At 42.0% G+C, this 27,394-nt stretch overlaps 1 pseudogene; it reads left to right on the forward strand.

The window, feature by feature from the left end:
* Positions 1-5,836: 5,836 nt before the first annotated feature.
* On the forward strand, positions 5,837-6,580 carry LOC125109789 (NADH dehydrogenase [ubiquinone] iron-sulfur protein 8, mitochondrial-like; annotated as a pseudogene).
* The last annotated feature ends 20,814 nt before the right edge of the window (positions 6,581-27,394 follow it).

Raw genomic sequence — 27,394 nt, forward strand, 5'->3', positions numbered from 1 at the left:
ATCTACCTTCAGCTCAGGTTATGATCCCAGGGTCAGCAGAAAACCTGCTTCTCCCTCTGCCACTGCCCCTGCTTGTGTTCATGCTCTCAGTCTCTCTCTCTCTCTCTCCCCCTCTCTCTCTCTCTGTGTCAAATAAATAATTAAAATCTTAAAAAAAAAAAAAAAAGAAAGTCTCTGTATTCCTGTGTTTCAGTTGAACCAGGTTAAAGAGCTAGAATGGTTGCAATGAATGGACTGCACAGTATACCAGGCTGAGTGATATTCACTTTATTTTTCCATTAATGGGGAATTCAGTAAAGTTTTAAAAGTCTCTTTGGGGATATAAGTCCAGCAAGAGTGAGGAAGACGGATTCAAGGGAGCAGACAATGTAGGGAGATGGAGGGAGCAGATCAAGGCCTCGATGTGTACAATGTTGGTGAGAACACAAAGGAAGGGAAGAAAAGAAGGGACACTTAGAAGAACTGACAAGCCTTGATTCTGAGCAGAATTCCAAGCAGGGGTCTTGAAATTTATACTAGTGGGACCGGCTTAGTCACATGTCCACCTAGAACCAATGACCAAGGAAGGACAATGACCAAGGAGTCAAACATGCTGATCCAAGTCACATGCTCCACCCTCTGAATCAGATTCTGTCGAGACAAATGGATCCCCAAACTGAAATGAGGACTAATGGGAAAAAAAATAATAGAAGCTGCAGGATCAACCCCAAATATCTATTATATATTGTTTGGCTGAATCCTTTTCTCTTTTTTCCCATATTAAGTTTATGAGTTCCATTAGATACAATGATTAAGTGGTTTGCCCAAAAGTTTCAAAAATGTATTATACAGAAATCAGAATTTCTATCCTTACCATAGTGTTGAGAAAAGAGAGCAAGTGTTTAAAAAAAACTTTTGAGGGGCGCATGGGTGGCTCAGTCATTAAGTGTCTGCCTTCAGCTCAGGTCGCAATCCCAAGGTTCTGGGATCAAGCCCCACATCAGGCTCCCTGCTTATTGGGAGGCCTGCTTCTCCCTCTTCCACTCCCCCTGCTGTGTTCCCTCTTTCACTGTGTCTCTCTCTGTCAAATAAATAAATTAAATCTTTAAAAAAAAAAAAACTTCTGTTTTTTTTTTTTTTTTAAAGATTTTATTTATTTATTTATTTGACAGAGAGAAATCACAAGTAGGCAGAGAGGCAGGCAGAGAGAGAGAGGAGGAAGCAGGCTTCCCGCTGAGCGGAAAGCCCGATGTGGGGCTCGAACCCAGGACCTGGGATCATGACCTGAGCCGAAGGCAGCAGCTTAACCCACTGAGCCACCCAGGCGCCCCAAAAAAAAAAAAAAAAAAAAAAAAAAAACTTTTGAAAGGGTATGGAAACTAGCTAAAGTGAATAGATTCAAATTCTACACAAATGCAACAAGTTTTTACCCCTGAAATATATTTTCAGCAGCATTCCCTAAAGCCAGGTGAAGTCCAAGGTTGCCGTGTTCTGGGCACTTTCTCCCTCAATTCAGTTGTGGGCTGGCTTGGTGACTAGTAACCCTGTTATATGAGGCCACTTGTCATTCTCGCATCGATGATGAGTGGTATGACAAGGTTGGTGTATCTCTGAAAATTATTTAAAAATGACTCCAAATCACCCAGTTCTGATTTTTTTCCCCCTACGCTATTATATAATAGTCTTTAACAACCAACGGTGTATGTTTCTGAGAAGCATTTGACAACAAGTGTCTTAGATTCAAAACATTACTTTGTAGAAAGAAAGGCATCAACCAGCACACAGACCCAACCTAATATTGAATGGACTTAATTTCTGGATTCTAGACACTGCCTCACAATGCTATTAAAAACAGCAAGAGCAATAAAACTTCAGAGGCTAAGCCCACAAACACGGACTAACAGAGTTCCTAAGGAAGGGTATCTGCATGGCATTTCTAAACTTTGAGCTGTCTGGTTGGCTGGCTAAAGCAGATGATCTCATAGCAGGAATGATTTTCAAAATAATCAACACTGGGGTGCCTGGGTGGCTCAGTGGGTTAAAGCCTCTGCCTTTGGCTCAGGTCATGGTCTCAGGGTCCTGGGATCAAGCCCCGCATCTGGCTCTCTGCTCAGCAGGGTGCCTGCTTCCTCCGCTCTCTGCTTGCCTCTCTGCCTACTTATGATCTCTGTCTGTCAAATAAATTAAAAAAAAAAAAATTCAACACTGACCAATCAGGGCAGACAGCCAACCAACGTAAATGGTCACTGATTCGGACATGCTACTTTTCCTCACAAGCTAAATATCAGACCCGCTCCACAGGCTGGGCAGATCTGAAGAGGGAAACCAACACAAGACTGTGTTGAAACAAGAGAAGGCTGCTCTGAATGGCAAGATGAAGAACCATCCCACCCCTCCTAAGTCAATGGAGCCAACATGTTCCAAGGAGGAGGCACTGATGAAAAGAAAAAGGGAAAGAAGTGGAAGAAGAAGTAAGAGATGGGTGGAGATGGACTAGGATAGAGAAGAAGCAGGGGAAGAGGGGGGATGAATAGAGAAGAGCATGAAGGAATGGGGACATGGAATAATAAACAAGGAACAAGCAAGAACAGTGAAGGAGACTGAGGAAAGGGGAGACTAGAAATTCAGACATTTCAAGGAGGAAAAAGAATAATGATGAAAGGGAAAACAGAAAAAGGAGAGGTGTTAGATTATCAATGAAAAACCATAGTGTTTATGTTTGACCATTGTCTCTCACATTATGTGACACAGGGGTCAGCAAACTTTTCTGTAGCGGAGTAGACAGTGACTATTTAAGCTTTGTAGATGGTATAGTCATTGTTCAACTACACAATTCTGGTTGCATGGAAGCAGTCCCAGACAGTAAGTACACAAAGGGGCTTGACTGGGTCCCAGTGAAACTTTACAGAAACAGGCTTTGGGCCAGATTTGGCCCACGGGTCATAGCAGGCTGACTCCCACAGACAATGGTGGTTCTGACATTTCTGGTACCTCCACAGTGCCTAGCATAGATCCAGGCATAAAATTCTAGAAAATATAAGAACCTCCCAGAACAGCCATTTTACAGGCCCAAAAAATGATCAAAATGGGAGCCACTCTCAATAGCATTTTGTAACTTTTAACCTACAAAATGGGAGTTTCCTGTATTCAACCTATTTGTTACCCAGCCCATATGACATCCCCATGGGCTCTCTCTCCTAAATAGATCCTATAACAATGTACACAGAAGAGAAGCACTAGGTGGCTGATTCAGAGCTACATTCACTACTGACTGTTAAGTTTTCAGATTGGCAGAGTTCTCCATCCCCTGCAGGTAATGACTCCACAGTCCCAGTACTGCTTCAGACACCAGCACCAAAAACTAAATAAATAAATAAATAAAATTTTTAAAAAACAAAACATTTTTTGTCTCTTTAATGCATACCCTCCCCCATTTCCTCACCTCTGACTCCTAGACTGTCCCACAGCTTGACTGCAGAGCCAGGTTCTTCAACCACGCAAACTGGCCTATGGTACTTGAGAATGGCTTTGGCAATGGGAGGTGACAAGATGTAGCCAAGGGGCGCTCCCCAGGAGTCGAAGCATACTTAGCTCTCAAGCTCAGTATCAGAGAGGTAGGAGCTGACTCTCACCCCAGGCTCAGACTTCTGACAGTGACCTCACATTCTCTTGTTTTGTGATTAGGAAGAGCACCTTGCAGCCTCAGGATGCAGGAAGTTCCTGCCGGGAACTGGTTGGGGAAGCCAGAGCCACTATTCCACAGCCTCTGAGGCAATGTGCAGGACATGTGAGGTTGATCTGGTGGCTGGTTTTCTTTCATTTATGTTCATCTCCTGCCTGGCACCATGGCCATCCTTCCGTTTGTTTTGGCTCCTAACTTCAACAATTCTTCAGCCACCAGGGGTTTTTGAAGTCCTTCTCACATCATTTCCCAGGGTAGTGCAAGCCACTTTGTGAATTACCAGAGTTAAGAAATGATCATGAGGGATATTGTCTTGAAACCACATGGAGAGAGACATGGCCACACAATTGCCTGTAAGTAAAGCTTGATGATACCAAACATTCAGAAAAGGAAAATCTAGCAAGGGTCTAGCATGATCACCTGCTCTGCATTCCAAGTTCCAAGGGGAACACACAGCTCTTGCAGGAAGGGAAACCTAATGTGTTACTCTCCAAGTAAATAAAACGCAGAAACACTTTTGTAGGCATTTTGGCTTTGTAGAAAAAAAAGCTCAGATTGTATTTAGGAATGAATGAGTACGCATGGGTGTGTTTGCATAAGCATATTTGCTTCGAAACATTTTCTAGTAACTGCTGACAACAGCAACCCTAGGCCACCAGACACCAGTTCTCCGCATCTTGAAATGGACTATTTGCTCCCCAGAGCACCAGCTGTTATGCTCCACAGAGTCATTCCTGGCCTCTGCAGTCGCTGAAATCTGCATATCTTAACTCTTCCTCTCTGGCCTCATCTGTCTCCCCAGCTTCCCTGCTCCTGTCACGCAAAGTTACTCAATACCCAGAAGGAGCTAACCAGAGCCAAGGAACCACATTCCCACGGCTCCCATCTTGCCACTCACTTAGTGTGGCTAGGTTCCTCTGCACTGCCACCCTGGGGCACAGACAGGGAGAGATCTCCACATTTAAATCCCCAGCTTTGGGAACCAGATCATTCCTCCTCCTTTGTCCTGTACCAGTCACTGCTGCACCTGATTGAACCCCTTCCCCACACCCTGCTCTCTATAGCCCAGAACATGTTGTTTCTCTTTGTGACCAAATTTCACAGCAGATTGTATGCAATTTAGAAATATCACCAGCAATGCTTTAACTTTTTCAATCTATTTAGAGCTCAGGTTGAAATTTACCAAACTAGGGGTGCCTGGATGACTCTGTCGATTATGCATGTCTCAGCTCATTCTGGAATCGAGCCACACATCAGTCTCCCTGTCAGTGGAGGGCCTGCTTCTCCCTCTCCTTCTGTCCCTCCTCCCTGCTCTCTCTCTTTCTCAAATAACTAAATAAGATCTTTTAAAAGAGAAAAAGAAATCTACCAAACTAACTCTTTTATCTGCATTATCTTCCATAGTCCTTGCTCTTTGGGGCTTTATTTCATACCGTTTGATCCTGTGTAGGAAACAAGCTTTGTTTAAGACAGTCAGATTAAATAAATCTAGTCTCTCTATATTCCTCTATAAAATAGTGATGACACTGATTTCCTGCCTCTCTAGGAGTAAGGAAATCTATGTAAAATTCCTAGCATAGAACCTGATTCACAGCTGCTGCTCAACAAATGTTAACAGCAACCGTCCCGCCACCAGCAGCGTGACTGAGATAAATTCAGACCAGCAAGTCACACCCTGGAACGACACTTCCCAACCTTGGGAGCAGAGTGTGGTCCCCTAGAGAGCTCTAAAAATTACTTGTGTGGGAGCCATCATCCCCTCCCCAGCCGGGGTGCTGACCTCCTTTGTTGTTTGTTTGGATCTCAGGCATTAGCATTCCTAGACTGCAGCCCCCGCCACCAGACCAGACATCTGGTTTCCTTCCTCTTGCTTCTCTCTCTGCTTTCCACAAGTTTGGGGGCAATTTGTTACACAGCAATAGACAACCAGTACATTCCTCATATCATAGCATGGCACAGTTATGTCTTTTTCAGACAGATTTCCATTTTTGTGTGACTTGTTTCCCAGGAAATAAGGTGGTCATTAAATTTGCATGACTGATAAATTTGTGTCCGGTTCTATGATTTTGATGTGTTGGCCTGCTCTGTTAATTGTAGTAAAAAGAAAAATGCATGCCTGAGGCCACTGGGCAAGGGAAGGCGGGGCACCTGTGCTACTCTGCACCCTGGCCCAGGATGCATGGGCAGGAGCATCCCACCTACAAGTTCCCGAACCTGCAGGAGCCCTCAAAGGATCTAAAGTCAGTGACTGACAGGGCAGCTCAGACCCTTCTGTGGACTGAGCTCATTAGAGGGCTGGGCAGGGTCCTGAGCAACCTGCTCTGGGAAACCACCCCCCCCATCATATACGCACACCCGAGAACAACCCACTGGATCCAGGTGTCCATGGGGAACATGCACCAAGATGCCACCCATCTATCCATCCATCCATCCATCCACAGGGAGAGGAGAGGCACACTGCACCGCAGGCCGGCTCTACCAGGCTGCCTGCCCCTAACAGGCCATCACCAGTGAGGCCGAGCTGCTTCACTGCCACCCGCCTCACATGCCACCCGATATGGCAGGGCCCACATCACCCACAGGACCACCCACTCTGACATCAGCAGGACCAAGTGCATCTAGTGTGGCTTCTTCCAGAAGGCCTGCCCTGTGGGCCGCATTGTTGAAGGCCCCAACCTCGAGTTCTCCATGGAGGTCTACCAGGAGCTGCTGCACAATGGGGAGAAGTGGCTCAAAAACAGGGCTTCAGGGGAGGCCAAGATCACAGCCAACATCCAGGCCCACTACCTCTGCTGTGGCCGCCCTTTACCTAGTGGCCCGCAACCCTGGCTGCCAGATAAAAAAGCTCTGTCCTCCCCTGACAAAAAACCAATGCCATCTTTAAGCAGTCATTTCCTCTCATCAGTGGGGCCATCCTGAAGCTTCATCTCTCTTTTTTCAAAGATTTTATTGTATTTATTTATTTGACAGAGACAGAGATCACGAGTAGGCAGAAAGGCAGGCAGAGAGAGAGGGGGAAGCAGGCTCCCCACTGAGCAGAGAGCCTGATGCGGGGGTCAATCCCAGGACCCTGAGATCATGACCTGAGCCAAAGGCAAACGCTTAACCCACTGAGCCACCCAGGTGCCCCTGAAGCTTCATGTCTTAAGAAACGAAAGATGACCTCCCCTCTTAAGAATATTGGATAATCCTCAGTGGAAAGCTCGCCATGGAGCCTTCTTTGTGTTCACTAACCCCCTTCCTACCTGATCAGTAAACACAACCGCAGATGCCCATGCATTCCTTCTGTTCTTGGAACAGCTCCTACTTCTTCAGGACAGCTTAGCTGACTCAAAGCTCCCAGTGTTTCTTCTCTCCTGAAACAAACACAAATCAATACTTTAAAACAGATGTGTACTTAGCATTTTTTAAAAGAATAACTACACATCCTAATAAACTGTTCAATTACATTCACCTTTCTATTTCATTAGAAATACATCTTTATATACTTATTGCTTTGGAGTATTATGATGAATGTGTGGCCTCTCACACACCCTGTACCAACTTACCATCATTATATTCATTATTTGATGTTCACATGCCTTTTTCTTTTTTTCCTGTCCTACAACTGGACTCAACAGACTTCCAGGAAATTCTAATTGCTTTGAGAAAAGAAAAATATTAGACACAACAGTCCAAGCTTCTTGTGTGTGTGCTGCAGAGAAGGGCCAGGACTTTAGCCACTCTTGCTTGGGGCCTATTTTTTGACAGAGCCAAGAAAGAAGTTGTCGTAGGGCAGGAACTCATGCTGATTTTCCTCATACGGCAGACTGTGTTGCTATAGGTTTTCATCAGCCAGGGTCTCATAAGAAAAAAAGAGAGACTATTCCTAGAAAACCTAAAGGTAGGTAGTTTCCCAGCCAAACAATGAGGCAGAAGCCCCTGGAGACACCCCTTCCTCAGAATAAGGCCACACAGCTTTACCTGGGCCCCTGAGAAGAACAGCAGGGCTCACGACTTCCTCAATGGCACCACCTGGACACCCGGTTCCCTCCCAGAGCTGCATTTCATTTCATTTCACTTATTTCTTTTTTTTAAAGATTTATTTACTCATTTTAGAAAGAGAGAAAGAGAGAGAGAGCACAAGCAGAAGGGGCTGAGGGAGAGGAAGAGAGAATCGCAAGCAGACACCATGCTGAGCACAGAAACAAATGTGGGGTTCGATTGCACGACCCGGAATTTTCAGTTTTCAAACCAAGATAGTCCCAGGCCAACTGGGATGAAGGGGTCACCCCATCATCACCAGTGACCTGACAGCAGGACCACTGAAGGAATTCATTGTTTCTGCACTCTGTTCAGTAGGATGCTGGAGGACAAAATAAAAATATGCTTGAGATTTACATGGCCATCATTCATGTGAATTGAAGAGTCACACTGCAGTGTAGACAAATTCTCCAGCTTCTACAGTCAAGATAATGATGTGCAAAGCTGAAAGAGGCTGACCTGTTTAACCTAGAAAACACACAGCTGGGCGCCTGGGTGGCTCAGTGGGTTAAGCCGCTGCCTTCGGCTCAGGTCATGATCTCAGGGTCCTGGGATCGAGGCCCGCATCAGGCTCTCTGCTCAGCAGGGAGCCTGCTTCCCTCTCTCTCTCTCTCTGCCTGCCTCTCCGTCTGCTTGTGATCTCTCTCTGTCAAATAAATAAATAAAATCTTTAAAAAAAAAAAAAAAAAAAAAAAGAAAACACACAGCTGTAAATAATTTCCTCATTCAAAAAGCCCTGGTCTTCCAGCCTGGATTCTCTTCCCTATCTCCAAGGGTCCTAGAGAAGATAGGTCTGAAAAACCAGTGCCGGCTGACAGATTCTCCAGGAGGGAGAGGTACAGAGAGGAGAGCCTTTAGAAGTCTTCTTTCCCCACAAACACCCTCCCTCCTTACCCACAAACTCCATCCCAACTTCCACCTTTGCATGATCACAGGTCCTTTGAATTCCATAATCAGCCATTTCAATATAAGACTTATTTTTCCCTTTGAAACTTGAAAACTTGAAACACACAGAATATTATTTTACCCACTGTCTGTTCATCACACTGGTTTTTGCTGTGCAGCCATCCAGTTGAAACACAAATGAAGGTAAACCTTCTATTTAAATCCTTCTTCATGAAATTTTCCATTCATCAAATAACTGAAAGCCTAAACCACTGATCAGGTTGTAAAATTGTGATCAGGTTGTAAAATTGTGAAATTCTCTCAATTCTGAGAAGTAGTTTGAAATTACACTAAAAAATACCTTGCAGTCTCTTAGGAACAGACACTAACTGTGGTTTGTCATCCAATACGCAAAGAGCTACAGAGAAAATGATGACCTTGTATCAGGTCAACCCTTCCTTAGAGTTCTTCCCTTTAGGGTCAGGGGGCTGATCTCATCACCCCACATGGTCCCCTCATGGCCAGGAAGTACCCATTCACCTCCAAGTTTACATCCAAACACTAGTTTACCATAGCATACTTAATTGTGTTTTCTGAAAGAAGTACCTCAACATCATATTTTGGCCCAAGCTAACTACAAACATACAAAAGAAAAGGATCCCATATCATCTGGCCATTTATGGACATAGTACTTGGGGGAAAAAAACTTGAAATTCTCTGCCTCATACATGAAGAAAGTCCTCTGTAAGAGCTCTTGTTGAATTATAGCTGACAACAGCATGGACAGCCCAGTCACACCACGGAATTCTTTCCAGATCCAGTTTCATAATTCACTCTCTCCCATGTGGCCTCTTTTATTACATTTAGAAGACTTTCCTTAATAAGGGTCACTTATGGGATCCTAATTGGGGATGTGAGATGGGAGAAGCTTAATAGCTATTCCAGGACTCATGACATTGTAGAAAACAAATGCTGAATTTTAAAACTCAAAATTTAGCACCGAGTGCAATTTCCGTGAGACACTAGACGTGCTGCCCCAGGAAAGATGCTTGCTCTCTCTGAGCCTCAGTGTTTTCAATGGTCAATTGTTCAATGGGTTCGGTCATTTGCAATCATTTCTATTATTTTCTAAAGTCCCTTTTAAGTATTGTGAGAGATGGATGGATGGATGCATGGATGGACAGATAGAAAAATGATGGATGAGTGGGCAGATAGATGGATGGGTTATGGGAAAACAATGTCTCCTCAAAATCCATTTGTTGATGTCTTAACTCCCAGTAGCTCGGAATGTGGGTGTGTTTGGAGGCAGGGTCTTTAAAGAGGTAATGAAGATACAGTGAGGTCATGTGGGTGGCCCCTGGTCTGTTAGGATTAGTGTCCTTATAAGAAAAGAAAATTAAGATAGACACACACACACACACATACACACACAGAAGATGGTCATTTCTAAGCCAAGGACACAGTCCTCTTAAAAAAAAAAAACAAAACAAACAAACAACCCTGTTGACACCTTGATCTTAGACTTACAGCTTCCAGAAATATGAGAAAATAAATTTCTGTTGTTTAAACCAGTCTATGATACTTTGTTATGGCAGCCCTAAAAAACTAGCATAGGTAGATGGAGGGATGGAGGGATAGATAGACAGATAAATAGACAGACAGACAAAAGATAATCTGGGCCAGAGGCACCTATTGTTAGTAGGTTCTGGTGTTTAAAGTGGGCAAACCAAATAAGAAACATCCCCTTTTGTAATGCTATCCTGGCAGAGTCAACAATCTCTGTGTAGATGTGTTATGTATTACAAACATTTTGGTTGCACTTCCAAAATATAAAAAGATAATCAGCTGTGAACCCCACAGCCCCACTTTTTCAAGCTATCAACTCTTTCTACAAGCTCATGAGAAAATTATGAAAACAGGAGACTCCAGAGTCATGTAAACTTTTTATTGCCAACTAGACCTTGGGCCTGAACCTTAGCTGATCTGGGCTGCACATGTACACAGAAAGGACTTCTGCCCAGAAGCCTTGAGCAGCAAGACCAAAAGCAGTAGAGGAACCAATTTGGCCTCCTCCCTAAGGCTCACACTTTCACCTTAGCCTAAGGTCTAGCAATTTGAAAAAGTCAGGAAGGGTGAACCCAGAGAACAAGAGGAACAAGAGCTCTCCTCCAGAGAGCTGAGAGCAGGCTGGCCTGGGTTATCCTCCCCTGTGCCCTACCCTGTTCCTGCTTGGCTTTCCCAGAACAGGATGCTCCCACACGTAATACAGCCCTAAGCTCTTTGTACCCTCGAGAGGCCTGGGAGCAAGATTCCAAATGTGAAGAGAAGGATCCAAGAAAGAAAGGCCAGAGTCAATGGCATAAATATGTACATGCCTTTAAACTCCCCTAAAATCTCCCCAGTAGTAGCCTCCCCCTTGATATGGATCACATTCCTTTTTCTCAATCATGGAGCTGTGAGAGTAGAGTAGAAAACAGAGGGAGCAACCTGGAATAACACTTTATGAATGCAAATAAGAGGTCATTACCAAGAAGTTTCACTACCAAGATGTCTATGTTTTTTCACTAGCAAATATTCAGGGCCTCTTCAGGCCAGGCACTGTTCTAGGTGCTCATCCCACTGGAGCTAATACTCTGGTCCTGGAAAGGAATGTGAGAACAAAGTGTGGCACCTGAGAGCCTGGCAATAATGAATTGTCTTACCTCTCTTCTGGACTCCACTACCCCTTCTTTGAATCATTCTTTTTGTGTTGTCTGACGTTGGCATCCTCTGTCCATCTTTCCCTCTAAAGTCCTCTGGAAACAAGGCTATGTTTCATTCACTCGTGGGTTGTCAGTAGCTCCCAGCCCAACACCTACTCACTTGCCAGTTGGTTAAATGTTTGTGGCAGGAAGAAAGGGAGGAAGGACAGGAGGGAATAGGGGAATTTCTCACGGCTTGCTTCAGAAGACTTCTTACATGTTCAAGGAAGAATCAACTTTCAGTGATTACTGGTTAATACATTTTGAACTCTCCCCTCACAACTGCCATATATGTATACTATGGACCAACCCAATGGAAATAGACATACATTTTATATGTAAATGTCCTTTTGCAGAGCAGAGAATAAATCAGCCAGGGGCTCTCAGAAACAAACCATACTTCTGTATCACCAAGAGTGATGATCTCAGCAGCAGCAAACTAGGGTCTTGGGCACTGCATGTCCTTAACATGGGAGACATTCATTGGAGGGGCTTTCCCGTGTTATTTTCACAATCAGATTAATATAGGGGATTTTCCTTACATTTGTGTGGAAACATTTTATCCTGATGTAGAACATTCAAACTCCACCTCTTACAGATAAGCTACAGCCTTTCCTCTAAGTTGTCCCTTGGCCTTCGATCTTATCCCAGCTGAAGCAACAAGTACACTTAATTTTGTTTGGTTGTCCTTCTAATAGAGAAAACACTTCAGGTCAAGAAACTGAGAGAATGTGAACGCTGACCCTACGTGTCTTTGATTATTTGTGGTTTCCTATGTACTTACCCTAGTGTGGACTTTCCCCCTACCCATTCCCTTAACCCCCAGGCGCTTAGGATTAAACCAAAGTATTGTTCTAGCCTTAAAGGAACGGCTTTATTACTTACTTAAAGCCATGAGAGGCCAACCAGATTTCAACAACCACAGAATTCCATCATGAGTCCACATTTCCCAATCACAAGTCTGAGGAGCTTTCCCGGGGCCGTCAGGCACAATGCTGCCTCCTCAGAGGGCCCATGGGCCACCCGAGATGGCTGGTTGTCTGTGTCACCCTTTTTTTTCCTCCAGCCAACTGTCTTTGAAAGAGAAAAAGAAAAGTTCTCTGAACACACCCATTTCTTTCCCAAATATTCCATTGAATGAATTCCTTATTAGGCCAAACCCAATGCTCTGAGGTAAGAGCTGAGTGCGGCATTCTGCACAAAAGGGGTCTCAAAAGAGCCAGTGGCAAGTGTGAGGAAAGCACACGTGAAAGGACTTGGCGAGGAGGTTCCCATCGGCGGCTGGGGGTCCACCACTGCCTCGATGTTTGCAGATCTGGGCTGAGCTATGCATCACATTGTCCCGGTAAAGAAAAAGCGGCTGTTCTCCCTCCCTGAGTGCCCCTTCCCTGCTCCCAATGGCTGCGATCAACAGCCCCAAGACCCTAATTGCCACAGCCTATTAGAAATAATGAGACTTCCATGGCAGAAGCCAAGGGTAAAAGCGACATCTCACAACACGAAAGGTTACTATCAACATATACTGCCAGTGAGTGCAAAGGGCACGTCAATTGGTGGCTCATTACCGCGGGTTGACCCATGGGGAAAGTGTCATTCTGCAGAGAGGCTTTCTCAGGATGTGGCAGCAAAAGTTACAAAAGATAAGGACTTGCCTGTGGAACACGCTCAACTAATGAGAGCTGGAAATTGTTTGAAACATCCCGATGACCTCACAGATGGGGGATGCTGATTAAGGTGGCTACATGAGGCTCCTTTCTTGTCTGACAGCCCATTGAGAAGCTTTGGTGAGATGTGACTAACCGGCCGTGAAGGTGTCTCCATCTTCCCTGACATGGTCCATGCTTTGGGCAAAACAAACATGAAAAATAAGTCTAAACCGACATGCATGTTTGAGTTTAGTTTTCAGAGACATGTTTTGGGAAAAGAGCACTGATGGGGCTGTGAGCTAGGATTCCTTTATGGCGAAAGGGGCTTGTGACTACTTGCGTGACTAATCGCATGACTGCGCTGGGGGTGAGCCAACAGCAAATTTAGGTCTTGAACACTTGACAAAACAACTCTACTGTTCTGTGGGTGAAATTCTATGGCGCTTCATGTGTAATTAAATGAAAGTTTCACAAGAGTCTACACCTCAGTCATTCAATGCTGATATGTGGCACAAAGAACGGATTTTTCCACATCAAAATACAACCATGGAACAATAGGAAAATGAAACGGGATTTTTGTCTGCTTTGCCGGACGTTTTCTGAGACAGAGACATTCAAAGAAGAAACCCCGGAGTTCTCTTGACGTTCATTTAGAGCCTGAGACCCAGAAAAGAGTTCACACTATGGATGCCCTGCCCCTTTCTCATTCTACAGATAAGGATGAGGGTGTATCTCAGCCTGTTTGTCTGAACTCCTTCTCTAGAAAACCCATAAGTAACACCTGTCCTTTACAACCTCACTTAAAATTGCAAGAATCACTCATGTCTTGCAAAAATAGTCAGATCTCAGAAAAAGAGCTTATCACTGAATTAAATAAAGTTATACCAGGGTTTTTATAATGAGATTTAGGAAAATTTTGTTCAAGCATTTCTAACTGGTTGTACTAGTTACAAGTTGCTTTATAAGAAATTATCAAAAAACATAGTGACTTAAACAACAACAAACTTGTATTATCTCACACAGTTTCTAGGGGCAACCTCATAGGGTTGCAGTAAGAGGTTGACCAGAGCTGTGATAGCGTGTGAAGGCTTGTCTGGGGGCGGAGGATTTGCTTCCAAGGTAGCTCACTCACATATTTGGCAAATTAGTGTTGGTTGCATTTGGAGGCCCTTCAGTTCCTGCCGTATCCTCTCAATAGAGCTACTTGAGCATCCTTACCACACGGCCATTAACTTCCCCCAGTGTGATAATCCAAAAGAGAGAAAGATAGAAGCCAGAACTTCTTTAATGACCTTGCCTTAGAAATCATGCACCGTCTTATCCACAATATCCTAGTGGTTACACAGCTCAGCATATTTGATGTGGGAGGGGACTACCCATTTATATGAACACCAGGAGGCAAGAGTCTTTGGGAGCCACCTTGGAGACTGAATACCACCCCACTTTTTAAAATATTAAAAATGTATTAGACTGGTTTAAAAATATATAAGGAATACGACTGCTGATCTAGTCACCCAGAATTCTACAAAGGAAACAAAACCAAAAAGTCCATGGTAAAATTTCTGAAGAAAATACACTCCACTCAACTAAAGAAAAAAAAAAAAAAACCTTTTGTACTAACGTATACCTATATTTTGTGCCTGTAAAGCCAAAATGAAGAGACAAATTAAGACATTATTCAAGAGAAGTTAATCTTGGTAGATTTTTAAGAAATGAAGTTCTTTTGAAGCAACTCTTTTGACCCAAAGAGCAGGATTTTTTTTATCTAAAGCATCTAGCAAATTTCATATTCTCCCTTTTTAAGTGTATATCCATGGAGTGGTTTATAATCAATCATTCGCCAATGTGCTAAGCAGAAGCGAATTCAAGAGGAACAAGGTGGTGAAAATCAAAATTGGCTAATCCATTTTAGGGAGACACATGTTCTTCAGGGGAATGGACTTCAAACTTCTGAGGAGTCCCTGTAAGTATGGATGTGACCAAAGTTTATACATGTTCTATAGATAGGAGGACTAAACTGATTTAGAAAATACATCAATATTTTATCTCATAAAAGAAATTCTTATTTAAGTACTTGATGAACCAGTTTAATGAATCAACTTTTCTTGTTTCTCTATAGAATATTATCTTGATCACCTAGTTCATTATTATCACAAAATTAGATACGCCATGCTTTAATTTATATCAAATTCCTATTTTCTGAATAAGAACCACAACTTTCTTAAACCTCTTTTCTTTGTGTCTCCCACCACAACTTCTCTGACCTAAAAAATGGGGAGCTATACCATGTTCAGAGATTAGAAAACGCTACATTATTAAAATGGTAACAATGCCCCAATTCTCCCCAAGATTCAACTCAGTCCCCATCAAAATTCCTTCAGGTGCTTTTGTAGAAACTGACAAGCTAATTCTAAGATTCATATGGAACTTCCAGGAATGTAGAATAGCCAAAGCAATTCTAATAAGGAATAAAGTTGAAAACCCTATTCTGTTTGATTTGATTTGATTTTTTTTAAGATTTTATTTATTTATTTGACAGACAGAGATCACAAGTAGGCAGAGAGCAGGCAGAGAAAGAGGAGAAAGGAGGTTCCCCGCTGAGCAGAGATCCCGATGTGGGACTCGATCCCAGGACCCTGGGATCATGACCTGAGCCAAAGGCAGAGGCTTTAACCCACTGAGCCACCCAGGCGCCCCTTGATTTTAATACTTACAATAAAGCTATAGTGATTCAGACTGCCGGGTACTATCAAGGGATAGATATATAGATCAACAGAAAAGAATAGAGTAAAAAAATAGACATAGTGATTTTTGACAAAAATGCCCAGACATTTCAATGGGGAAAGAAAAGTTTTTCCAGTAAATGTTCAATACACTAAGTATCCATATTTTAAAGATAAACATCAACCCTTAATGACTTACAATACACAAAAATGAACTCAAAAATCCTGTAGCTTAATGTGATGCCTGAAACTACAAAACTTCCAGAAAACACAGGATATATTTAGAACTTAGGGCAGGAAAAGTTTTCTTATGACACCAAAAGCATTATCCATAAAAGAATATTGATAACTAAACTTTATCAAAATCTAAAACTTTTGCTCTTTGATCAGACACCAATAAGAAAACAAAGAACAAATACAACACTGGTAGAAAACATTCACAACACATCTATCTGATAAAGAACTTCCATTCAAAATATATAGAGAACTCGTATAATTCAAAGTGATATAACAGACTCTCCACCAAAGAAAAAATATAAATGGCCAATAAATACATGAAGAGATGTCCAACGTCATTAGTCCTCATTGTAGCAAATGCATAACAACACAAAGTCAAACCACAGTGAGGTTCCACTACACACATATTGGCTAAGATTAAAAAGACTGAGCACACTCAGTCTTTGCAATTATGTGGAGAAACTGGAACTCCCACACACTGATGGTAGGAATATAAAACAGCACACGCACTACCAAAACAGTTTGGCAGTTTCTTTAAAGTTAAATATACACCTACCATGCTACCCAATCATTTTGCTCCTAGGGAGGTAACTAATGAAACAAAAATGTATGCCCACAAAAAACTATACATGAAATTCTTTAGCAGCTTTATTTGTAATAGCAAAAAAAAATTAGAAATAATCCAGTTGTCCATCAACAAGAAAATGGATTAATAAGTTATAGTATATCATACAAGGGAATACTATTCACCAATTAGGGGGATGATCTATTGATATACACAACAACGTGACTGAATCTCAAAATCATTGTACTAAATGAAAGAAGACAGGCAAAAAGAAAATTTTTTAAAAAGGCGGATGCCTGGGCTCAAGTTCCAAATCCATCTGGCTATGTAAAATTGAGCAGTGTTCTACCTACTTTAGTTTTCTCACCTGCTAAACATGAGTAATAATAATGATAATGATTAATAGTAATAATAATAGCTCTTACTCACTGAGTGCTTACTATCTTTCAAAGTCTTCAGTTGCAATATGCCACTGAGCCCTCACAATTCCATGATATTTGAGATAATGCATATTTAGCACTGACCACAGCACTCAACAAATGGTAGTTGTTTATTTTTTAACTTTCTTGTTAATAATAAATAGATAAATGTCAAGACCCAATTACATCTAAGGCCCTATGGAGTGATACAAAAATAATAAGACTGAGGCCCTATCCTCCAGAATCTAACAATCTGTGATTGGAATCAAACACATACACAGGTAACTGTAACACAAGGTAGCATTAGAAAGAAGCAAATACAATGCTGTGAGCAAGGATCATGGAAATTCCCACAGAGAAACTAGTGCTCAAGTTGGGGCCTGGAAGGGTGTGGCACCTCACCAGGAAAAGCTGCTGAGGGATGAAGAAACTCTGGACATAATAGCATGAAGAGAGAAAGCAGGAGCATTGGGAACAACAGAAATTGGACAGTAGTGGAGACCAAGTTGTGTGAAAATAAATGTAAGCAATGAGGGTCAGACCCTGGGAGACCTGAAAATAGGCAAGATGTTTGGGCTACAATCTGAATATACTGGGGTACTCTGGGATGTTTTGAGGTGAGGAGTGAGATTATGGTGTGTTTTAGCAGGATTACTATGGCAGGGATATGGCCAAAGGAGAGAGGGGAGGTGGGAAAAGCTACTAGGAAGCTTCTGTGATGAGCTAAATGGAGCCTGAACAGAGGTGGTGATTGAAAGAATGAAAAGTATGTAAGAATTAATTCTAAGGTAACATCAGATAGATCTAGTGACTAATTATGATGGACCAGAGGAGAGAAAGAAATCAAAGGGATTCCAAAGTGGCAAACCTGCTTGACTGAAAGGAACAGGAAGACTGTTACTAGACATTCTGAAGTCCAGAACAAGAGAATATTTGAGCAGGATACAAGAAGCGTTAATAATAAAGTGAAAAATAAATAAATCTTGAATTGCATTCCAATTAACTTTTTTGTTCACAAAACAAAACACAACACCCCCTAGGAGGATGAAAAGCAAACCACAGAGTGGGGAGAAATACCTAACAAAGGGATTCATTTTCAAAATATATAAAGAATTACTATAAATCATCATGAGAAAAACAGACAACCCAATAGAAAACCAGGCAAAAATCCTCAAACAGCACTTCACAGGACAATATGCAAATGGACAAAATGAAAAGTTGCTCAACTTCATTAGTCATTGAGGGAATGCAAATTAAAATCCTAATGAGGCAGTGCCAGGGTAGCTCAGTAAGTTAAGCATCTGCCTTTGGCTCAGGTCATTATCCCTGAGTCCTGGGATGGAGCTCCCCCAGCTCAGCAAGGAGCCTGGTTCCCCTTCTCCCTCTGCACCCCCCTACCCTGCTCATGCTCTCTTTCTCTCACTCTGCTCTCTCTCAAATAAATAAATAAAATCTTTAAAAATAAATAAATAAGTGGGGCGCCTGGGTGGCTCAGAGGGTTAAAGCCTCTGCCTTCAGCTCAGGTCATGATCCCAGGGTTCTGGGATCGAGCCCCGCATCGGGCTCTCTGCTCAGAAGGGAGCCTGCTTCCTCCTCTCTCTCTGCCTGCTTCTCTGCCTACTTGTGATCTCTGTCTGTCCAATAAATAAATAAAATCTTTAAAAAATAAATAAATAAATAAATAAATAAAAATAAATAAGTAATAAAACCCTAATGAGATGATACTGCACACTCATCAAAATAAATAAAATGAAAAAGAAAATAATAGAGCAAATGGAATTTCCATACATTGCTGGTGGAATTATAAGTTGGCATAGACACTTTAGCAAACTGTTTGGTGAACATGGGCATATAATAAGGCTAGCAATTCTACTCCTAGGCATGAACAAGGGAAACACATACGTACCCCAAAAAACAAACAAACAAACAAAACCACCCAAACCCTTAAAAGAATGCTCAAAGTACGTTATTAATAACAGCCTGAAACTGGAAACCACCTAAATGTCCATCAACAATAGAATGGATTTTAAGAATTGTGATATATTCACATAATAGAATATTATACAGCAATGAGAATAAATAAACTATCTCTACCTGCAAGAACTTGGAATATTATAAATATGATGTTGCATGGAAAAAGTAGTTGCAAAACAAATAAATATGATTCCATTTATATGAAGTTCAAAAACAGGAAAAACTAATCTATTGTGCTAAAAATCAGAATTGTGGATATTTGGGGGGTGCAGGGGACAAAGACTTAGAAAAAAGCAGGAAGGGTGTACCTGGGGCACTGGTAATGTTCTGTTCCTTGGTCTTGATGCTGGTTACAAATGTGTCCCCTTTGTAAAAATTCCTTGAACTCTATTCTTATTATTTGGTGTACTTTTCTGCATTCCTGCTATACATTAATAAAAAAATGTATCCCTGAAAAAGCAAGTTTGAGGGTTAGGTGATGTAGTTAGAATCAGAAATGATGATTTCTGTAGAAATACAGATGTTCCACAAACAGGAGATGTGGACATGACTGGAGATAAATATACATGTGTCATTCATTACAACAGTCATAGATAATAACAAAGGGAAAGAAGGGAAGAAGCTAAAGAACAATCTTGGGAAATGTTTACCAATACGTGTTGGAAGAAGAAAAATAGAGAAAAACAAAGAGGTAGGAAAGGGTCAAGAAATGCATGCACAGGGACGCCTGGGTGGCTCAGTTGGTTAAGCAGCTGCCTTCGGCTCAGGTCATGATCCCAGCGTCCTGGGATTGAGTCCCACATCGGGCTCCTTGCTCATCTGGGAGCCTGCTTCTCCCTCTGCCTCTGCCTGCCATTCTGTCTGCCTGTGCTCGCTCTCTCTCCCTCTCTCTCTCTCTGACAAATAAATAAATAAAATCTTTAAAAAAAAAAAAATGCATGCACATAGGGGCGCCTGGGTGGCTCAGTGGGTTAAAGCCTCTGCCTTCAGCTCAGGTCCTACTATCGAGCCCCGCATCTGGCTCTCTGCTCAGAGGGGAGCCTGCTTCCCTTCCTCTCTCTGTCTACTTGTGATCTCTGTCTATTAAAAAAAAAGAAAGAAAGAAAAGAAATGCATGCACATAAACCAAAGCAGAACAGTGCTTCAAAAAGGAGAGGAGCAGCTCAGAGCAATAGCAAATACAGCACAGTGGTTTGGAGCATGGACTTTGGAGCCAGAATTTCTGGGTTCAAATCTTCCATTTCCTCTTCTGCCAAATGGAGCTACAAATGAATACCACCACATTGGGTTAGTTCATCTGAACAATGCTAGCGTCTACTTATACAGAGTCCCAAGAAGTGTGGGAAAGGCTTTAAGTCTTAGTAAGACCTGAAATGAAGCCATTTTTGGAGAGCAATGGAAGAAGGGGGCAGAAGTATGGTAAGAAAGTAAATACAGGGCGCCTGGGTAGCTCAGTGGGTTAAGCCGCTGCCTTCGGCTCAGGTCATGATCTCAGGGTCCTGGGATCGAGTCCCGCATCGGGCTCTTTGCTCAGTGGGGAGCCTGCTTCCCTCTCTCTCTCTCTCTCTACCTGCCTCTCCATCTACTTGTGATCTCTCTCTGTCAAATAAATAAATAAAATCTTAAAAAAAAAAAAAAGAAAGTAAATACAAAGAGTGCATCTGTGATGAACACCCAGTGTCCCTAATACTACAGGTGGCTCTTCCAGCTTCCTAACATGACATAAAGAATCTGGTCAATCTCTTCAGTTACCAAGTACTTACTTGTACTCCAGACAAGAGAATGAGGCTACAGGTTGGCCAGGGTCCCCATTAGACAGGGACCTTCAGGCATGTGGCCCAGGAAGAAACAGTGGTTTTCTCAGTTGGTTGAGAAGTTTGAATTCAGCATACTTACCTCCTAGAGATAATGCGGGGAATGTAGTTCCCATTTCTCAGATTAAGAAGCCTCCCCATTAAACACCCATCCCAGGAAGGAGAGAGGAGAAGGAGAAGTCCTAGACAATTGTACATAAGAGCCAACTTAACTGTTCTCTCTGAAGTTTCTTTTCCAGTGGTGTCATTGATTGGCAGTCCATGAAGTGAAACTAAGTTTTGCTGTAACTAAGTATTAAAATATTGATGTACTGATGTAAGTATTGATGTAACTAAATATTGCTCCTGTCCTAACTTTCCTGTTATTTCCAAGGGCCCCTCAGCCACTTACATTAGTTCTTTCAAAAACACATCTTTGAATGAGATTCACTGAATTTCTTCAGTGCTTCTCTGTTCTCTGTGAGCAATCAAAGATATCTTTCAAAAATGTCTTTTTCTGGTGCCTGGGTGGCTCAAGCTGTTAAGGTCAGCCTTCAGCTCGGGTCACGACCCCATGATTGAGTCCCACATTGGGTTCCCTGCTCAGCTGGGAGCCTGCTTCTCCCTCAGCCTACCACTCCCCTGCTTGTGCTCCCTCTGTCAAATAAATAAATAAAATCTTTTTTTAAAGTCTTTTTTAATGGCATTGAATTCCTTAAAATTTCTTAGATTCACTAAAATTCCTACATCTTTCAGGAGGCTTTTGTGTCAACGCTGATAGTAACAAAAAAAAAAAAAAAATGAAACCTAGAATAATGATCATCTTCATCTTATATGCTGGCTGATGGATCCAAAGAAGCAAAAAAACAAAACAAAACAAAACAAACAAACAAACAAAAAAAAACCACACCAGACTGGATAATAGAAATTTGCCTTTCCTGAAAGGTTCATTTGTGTTTTTAGAAATCTTGCTGTTGTAAGAGTTAGGGTAGGAAGGTTATCCCCATGATTTTGGACAAGTTAAATTCTTTGGGGTTTCAAGTAAGAATAAGACTGGACCATAGAGAACTCAAGTAGAAACCAGAAGAGACGATGTTATGAAGAAATTGCTACTCTGAACTTTGAGCATGAATTCCTATATTTTTTCCAGAAGAGTACCAGGGCCACAAGTCATAAAACTTGTTTTAAAAGATCCTTTGACCTGAAAAACTCCTTCCTAAGAATTTATTTTAATGGAAGAAGTTCAAGAGAGGTCAAACAAAAAGCTATATATGGGAAGATAATTTTGCAGTGTCACTGCTAATAGAAAAAAAAAAAAAGTGGGACAAACAAACAACCAATGGGACAAAGTTTTATAAAATAGGAAGTTAACAGAGTAAGTGTTAGTGACTTTTCAAATGGTAATTATGAAGTCTACAAACACACAGGGAAATGTTTTCCATGTTTTAAAAATATAGTAAGTTGAAAAAAAGACACAAAAATGTACATACACTGATTACTAACCTGTAAAAAATTATATGAATGTTGGCAAGAAATGGAAAGGAATATGTCAAAGTGAAAATTTATGTTAAGACAAGATCATGAATGGACCTTTTTCTGTTCTCAAAAATGTGTTAAGACTTCTGCTTCCAGGAAGATATAATAGATGTACTTTTCCATTCTTCCCACTAAGAACAACTAAAAACCCTGCACATTATATATAAAGCAAACATAAGAAAACTCTGAAAGGTAGGGAGAAGAAGGCAGCCAACTAGGGATGTTAAGATCCATGGACCAACACAGTGGTGGGTTCCACGAGTTCTCCTGGCTTCTTCTTGGATCCAAAGAAGCTGGCAGCCCAGAAACACCAATAGGTGATGACAAACAACACAAAACAAAACAAAACAAACACAACAGAAGACTGCTCTCTCAAGTCAATGGGAAAGGTGGCCTAGAAAGACAAAAAAAGTTTAGACAATTTAGATAAATATTGTTTTACTCTAGCCAAACAACACAGAAAAAGCTGTGGGCCCACCCTCATTCACATATGCAAAGGCTAAGTGAGAGCCAAGTCTTCCACTCTTGCCAGGTTGTATCCAGGCTCCCAGAACTCCTGCTAGGGGTGTTAGAGAAGACCAGTACTTTAGGGAAGTGGTACTTTCGTTCTTGCTGGCCTCTAGCAAACATTCCCTCCCCCCTTGTGGGGAGCCTGGCTTTCCACTCCCACCTGGTGATAACATGACCCCTCCCTCTTCCCTAGAGGGAGGTGTCAGAGTCAGGTGGAGAGTCAGGACTTTAATTATCACCCAGGTGTAATGAGGCCACACTTACCTAGTGTCACTAAAAACGATCTGGAGAGCTGGATCTCCCTCCCCTGCCCAGCAGCTATGAGGAGACATCCTGCCAAGTGCCAATGAAGGCTAAGTGGGGACTCTGAACTTCTACCTCCCTTGGAAGTAACAAGGTAGTGCTCTCTCCTACCTTCCTCTGCCAGAGTGATGTCAGAGAAAGCCAGCTAAAACAGATCACTTAAATAAAATCTAGTGTCTCATAATTAGAAAATGTCCAGGTTTTAATGAAAAAAATCACTTATCCTACCAAGTACCAGGAATATCTCTAACTCAATGAAATAAGAAAATCAAGGCTGTCACTAGGATGAGAAATTGACTAAAATTATCTGACAAAGATTTGAAAGTAGCGTATGTACCCAGAAGAGCCATTAAAAGTTATACAAGAGATACACTTTCAAACACTATAGATAAATCACAAAACAATTCTTTAAAATGTTAAGTAACCCACAGGAGGACAGAAAAATGAAAAACAGAGAAAAGAGAAATGGAACAAACAGAAAGCAAAAAATAAAATGGCAGACTTAAAAGTCCTAATAAATCAATAATTACATGAAATGTATATGGTCTAACTACACCAATTAAAAGGCAGAAATTAGCAGAGTAGATTTTAAAACATGACCCAACTATATTCTGTAAACAAGAACTCACTTCCAACATTATAGAGGCAAATTGAAAGTAAACTGCATGTAAGATGTCACTAAACATGTCTGAGAATGGCTAAAATAAAAAGAACAGCAATGATGCCAAATATTGACAAGATGTGGAGAAACTGAGTTACTCACCCATTACTGGTGGGAATGTAAAATGGCACGGCCACTCTGGAACAATTTGACAGTTTCTGAATAAACTAAGCATTTCGTTTTCTTATAAAACTAAACCCTTTTCTTTTAAAACTGAACTATCACAAAATTTAGTCATTGTACCCGGGAGAATTTAGCCCAGAGAAATGAAGGACATTTATACAAAAGCCCATATACAAATGTTTATAGCAGCTTCATTCATAATAGCCAAAACTGAGGAAAACTCACATGTCCTTCAAAGGATAATTGGCTTAAAAAAAAAAAAAAGCTGTGGTAAACCCATACTTAGGAATATTACTCAACAATAAAAAGAAACAAACTATTGGTACACACAATAAGCTGGATGAATCTCCAGAGAATTATGCTGAGTGAGAAGAGCCAATCCCAAAAGATCACATACTATATGATTCTGTTTATAAAACGACAAAACAACAAAATTACAGACCTGGAGAATGAATGAGTGGTTGCCAGGGATTAAAGAGGGAATGAGGATGAAAGAGAAGAGGGAATGGTCCTAAAAGAGCAACAGGAGAGATCCTTGTGGTGATGGAATGTTCTCAATCTTGGCTGTATTGATGTCATCCTGGTTGTAGGGCTGCCTTATAGTGTTCAAGATGTTACCTTTGGGAGAAACTAAGTAAGGGGTGCACAGGATCTCCCAGTATTATTTCTTACAACTGTATGTGAATCTCTAATTGTCTCAAAATAAAAAGTGTTTTTTCATGTGTCACAGTCTTTTTTAGAGGAGACTCTTGATAGTTAAGAAAGTAGGTCCGAATCTTCAGAAATCCCCAAATACCAGAAAACAGACCTGCTCATGCAGGCTTTCTCCCACATCACCCTTCCTGGAGAGTCACGCATCCCCTGACTACATCCTAGGTCCTCCCCACTGCATTTTCAACTTGTGCTGGAGTTTTACCCCTCCCTTGATGTTCCTTTCCACAGTGAGATCCTCGTGTCCCAAGTCACTGTGCCCGGGGACAAATCAGGAGCCCCGGTACTGCCTCAGGGAACAGCAGATGCCAGGTCCTGGGCTGCTCAACTCCACACCTCAGTAAAACACCCAACTGCTACAAAGAATAGTGAGAACAGTAGTACTAAATGCAGGGATGCCAAGGGCACACCATATCTTTTTTTTTTTCCATGACTAAAACAGATCATTGGTGTCTATTCAGATGTGCCAAAGACATATAGGATGCCCAGTAGAATTATTCAGAAAAGCTAACAAAGGCCTTCCATTTATGGCACAATTTTCTTAGTCTGAAGTTTACTTGAATATTTCAGTGGAGAGCTACAGCCACGATCTTCATCTGACTCCATTTGACTTAGAAGTTAAACACTAGGAATGCAAGCTAGTACGGCCACTCTGGGAAACAGTGTGGAGGTTCCTCAAAAAGGTGAAAATAGAGCTACCCGATGATCTAGCAATTGCACTACTGGGTATTTACCCCAAAGATACAGATGTAGTGAGTGATACGAAGGGGCACATGCACCCCAATGTTTATAGCAGCAATGTCCACAATAGCCAAACTATGGAAAGAGCCCAGATATCCATCAATAGATGAATGGATAAAGAAGATGTGGTATAGATATACAACAGAATACTATGCAGCCATCAAAAAATGAAATCTTGCCATTTGCAATGATATGGATGGGACTAGAAGGTATGCTAAGCGAAATAAGTCAACCAGAGAAACACAATTATCATATGATCTCACTGATATGCAGAGTTTAAGAAGCAAGGCAGAGGATTATAGGAGAAGAGAGGAAAAAAATGGAACAAGACAAAACCAGAGAGAGAGACAAACCATAAGAGACTCTTAATTTTCAGAAACAAACTGAGGGTTGCTGGAAGGGAGGGCAGAGGCTGGGTGGTGGACACTGGGGAGGGTATGTATTGTAGTGAGCACTAGGTGCTATGTAAGACTGATAAATCAGAGACCTGTACCCCTGAAAGCAATAACACATGTTGTATGTTAATTTTTAAAATAATAATAATTTTAAAATATATAAAAAAGCAAGCATTAAAAAAAAAAAAAAAGGAGTTAAACACTCATCACAGCTCGCTAAAAGCTCCTACAGTGTTTTCTTTGCTCAGGCTGCCAGAACAAAAACACCAGACACAGGTTGGCTGATAGATGACAGAGATGTATTTCCCCCCCAGTTCTAGAGCCCAAAGTGTCAGCGTGGTTGGGTTCTGGCAAGGGCCCACTTGCTGGATTCTCCAGATAGCTGCCATCTCCCTGTAACTTCAGGTGGTGGAAGGGACTGGAGCACTCTCTCAGATCTCTTTTATAAGGACACTCATCCTGTGTCACTTGCTGGGTGATTATTTTTATAAAAGAAAAACCAGGAGCAGTGCCTTGCCACTGTCCGAACGCCACAGTAGCATCCAGAGGGCTGAGACACTCTGGAGGCAATTGGGAAAGAAAAAAAATGAATCTCCCTATGGAGTCAGACCGATGAGATGGGGGTCCTTGGCAAGAGCAGGATCAAAAAGACCGCTTAGCTGGCACCTGGTCCAACTGTCCAAGGGACCCGGGGGCTGTCAGTGGCTGAAGGCCCTCTGAGCACTCCCCCCAATGAAATCCCAGCTGGACGCCAGAGCTGTTTTTTTAACCCTAACAAGATCTGTCATTAAACGTTACTGGAGCCTGACTTTGCCTCTTTCCCTCCAGGCCCTGCTAGTGGGGGTCAAAGGTCACATCATCCTTCAACACAGGCTCCTGGGCCCCAGCTTTTGTTCACCAGGCCTCACAGGGATGATGGGCATGCTCCCTCCTGGCCCTTGGAGGCCATACAAGAAACCAGCGAACCATGGTCCTTAACGAACAGGGCCCCTCCAAGGCCAGCCAGCAACAACCACTTATGATATTTACAGCCTTCTGTCTGCACAGATTAAACACAGGGAACAAAAAATGGACCTCCTTTGTCTGGTAAACTTATGTCATTCCTCATTAAGAAAAATTGAGAACAAACCTTGATTTTGTTGGGAAACAACGTTTGCTTCTAAAGACAGTCTTGGATGAGGCTAGGAGCATTTTTGGGGACAAGGACATCTTGTACAATATTATTAATAAGTGACTGTGTTCTGATAATTTCATAAATACTTCAGCTGTATTGTTTTCTAGCAACAGAATATACATTGGCCAAGGGCACTATTTCTCACTTGTTCATTGGCAATTAGTGCTGTAAACAGACACCTTGTGGGCACATTCCTCAGCAAAGAATCAACACCAAAGGAACAAGATCTTGGCAGCTTGAGTTATCACTTTTTGTTTGAAATGTGGACATTTTTCTAAAAATCCCTCAGAGCTTCGGGTGCTGAGGTTGAGGGAAGCGTTCTGTTCACTGTCTGCAATCTGAGAACCATGGCTGTAGGGACAATAAATTTTGGCAGAAAAACCCTCTTCTTTTTCCAGAGAAAGCATATACATGAACCCAATATGTCCATTTAAACCCAGAGGTGCTTTGATTTAAACCAAGTAGGAGACCAAAACTCCCCAACCCACAACCCTACTTCAACCCACCCCAACCCCACTGAAGAGGATTTGTAGAACACAGCCTAACAACTGCACATCTGTCAACTGTGTCTGG

The sequence above is a fragment of the Lutra lutra genome, chromosome 9 (assembly GCF_902655055.1).
Source record: "Lutra lutra chromosome 9, mLutLut1.2, whole genome shotgun sequence".
Lineage (NCBI taxonomy): Eukaryota > Metazoa > Chordata > Mammalia > Carnivora > Mustelidae > Lutra > Lutra lutra.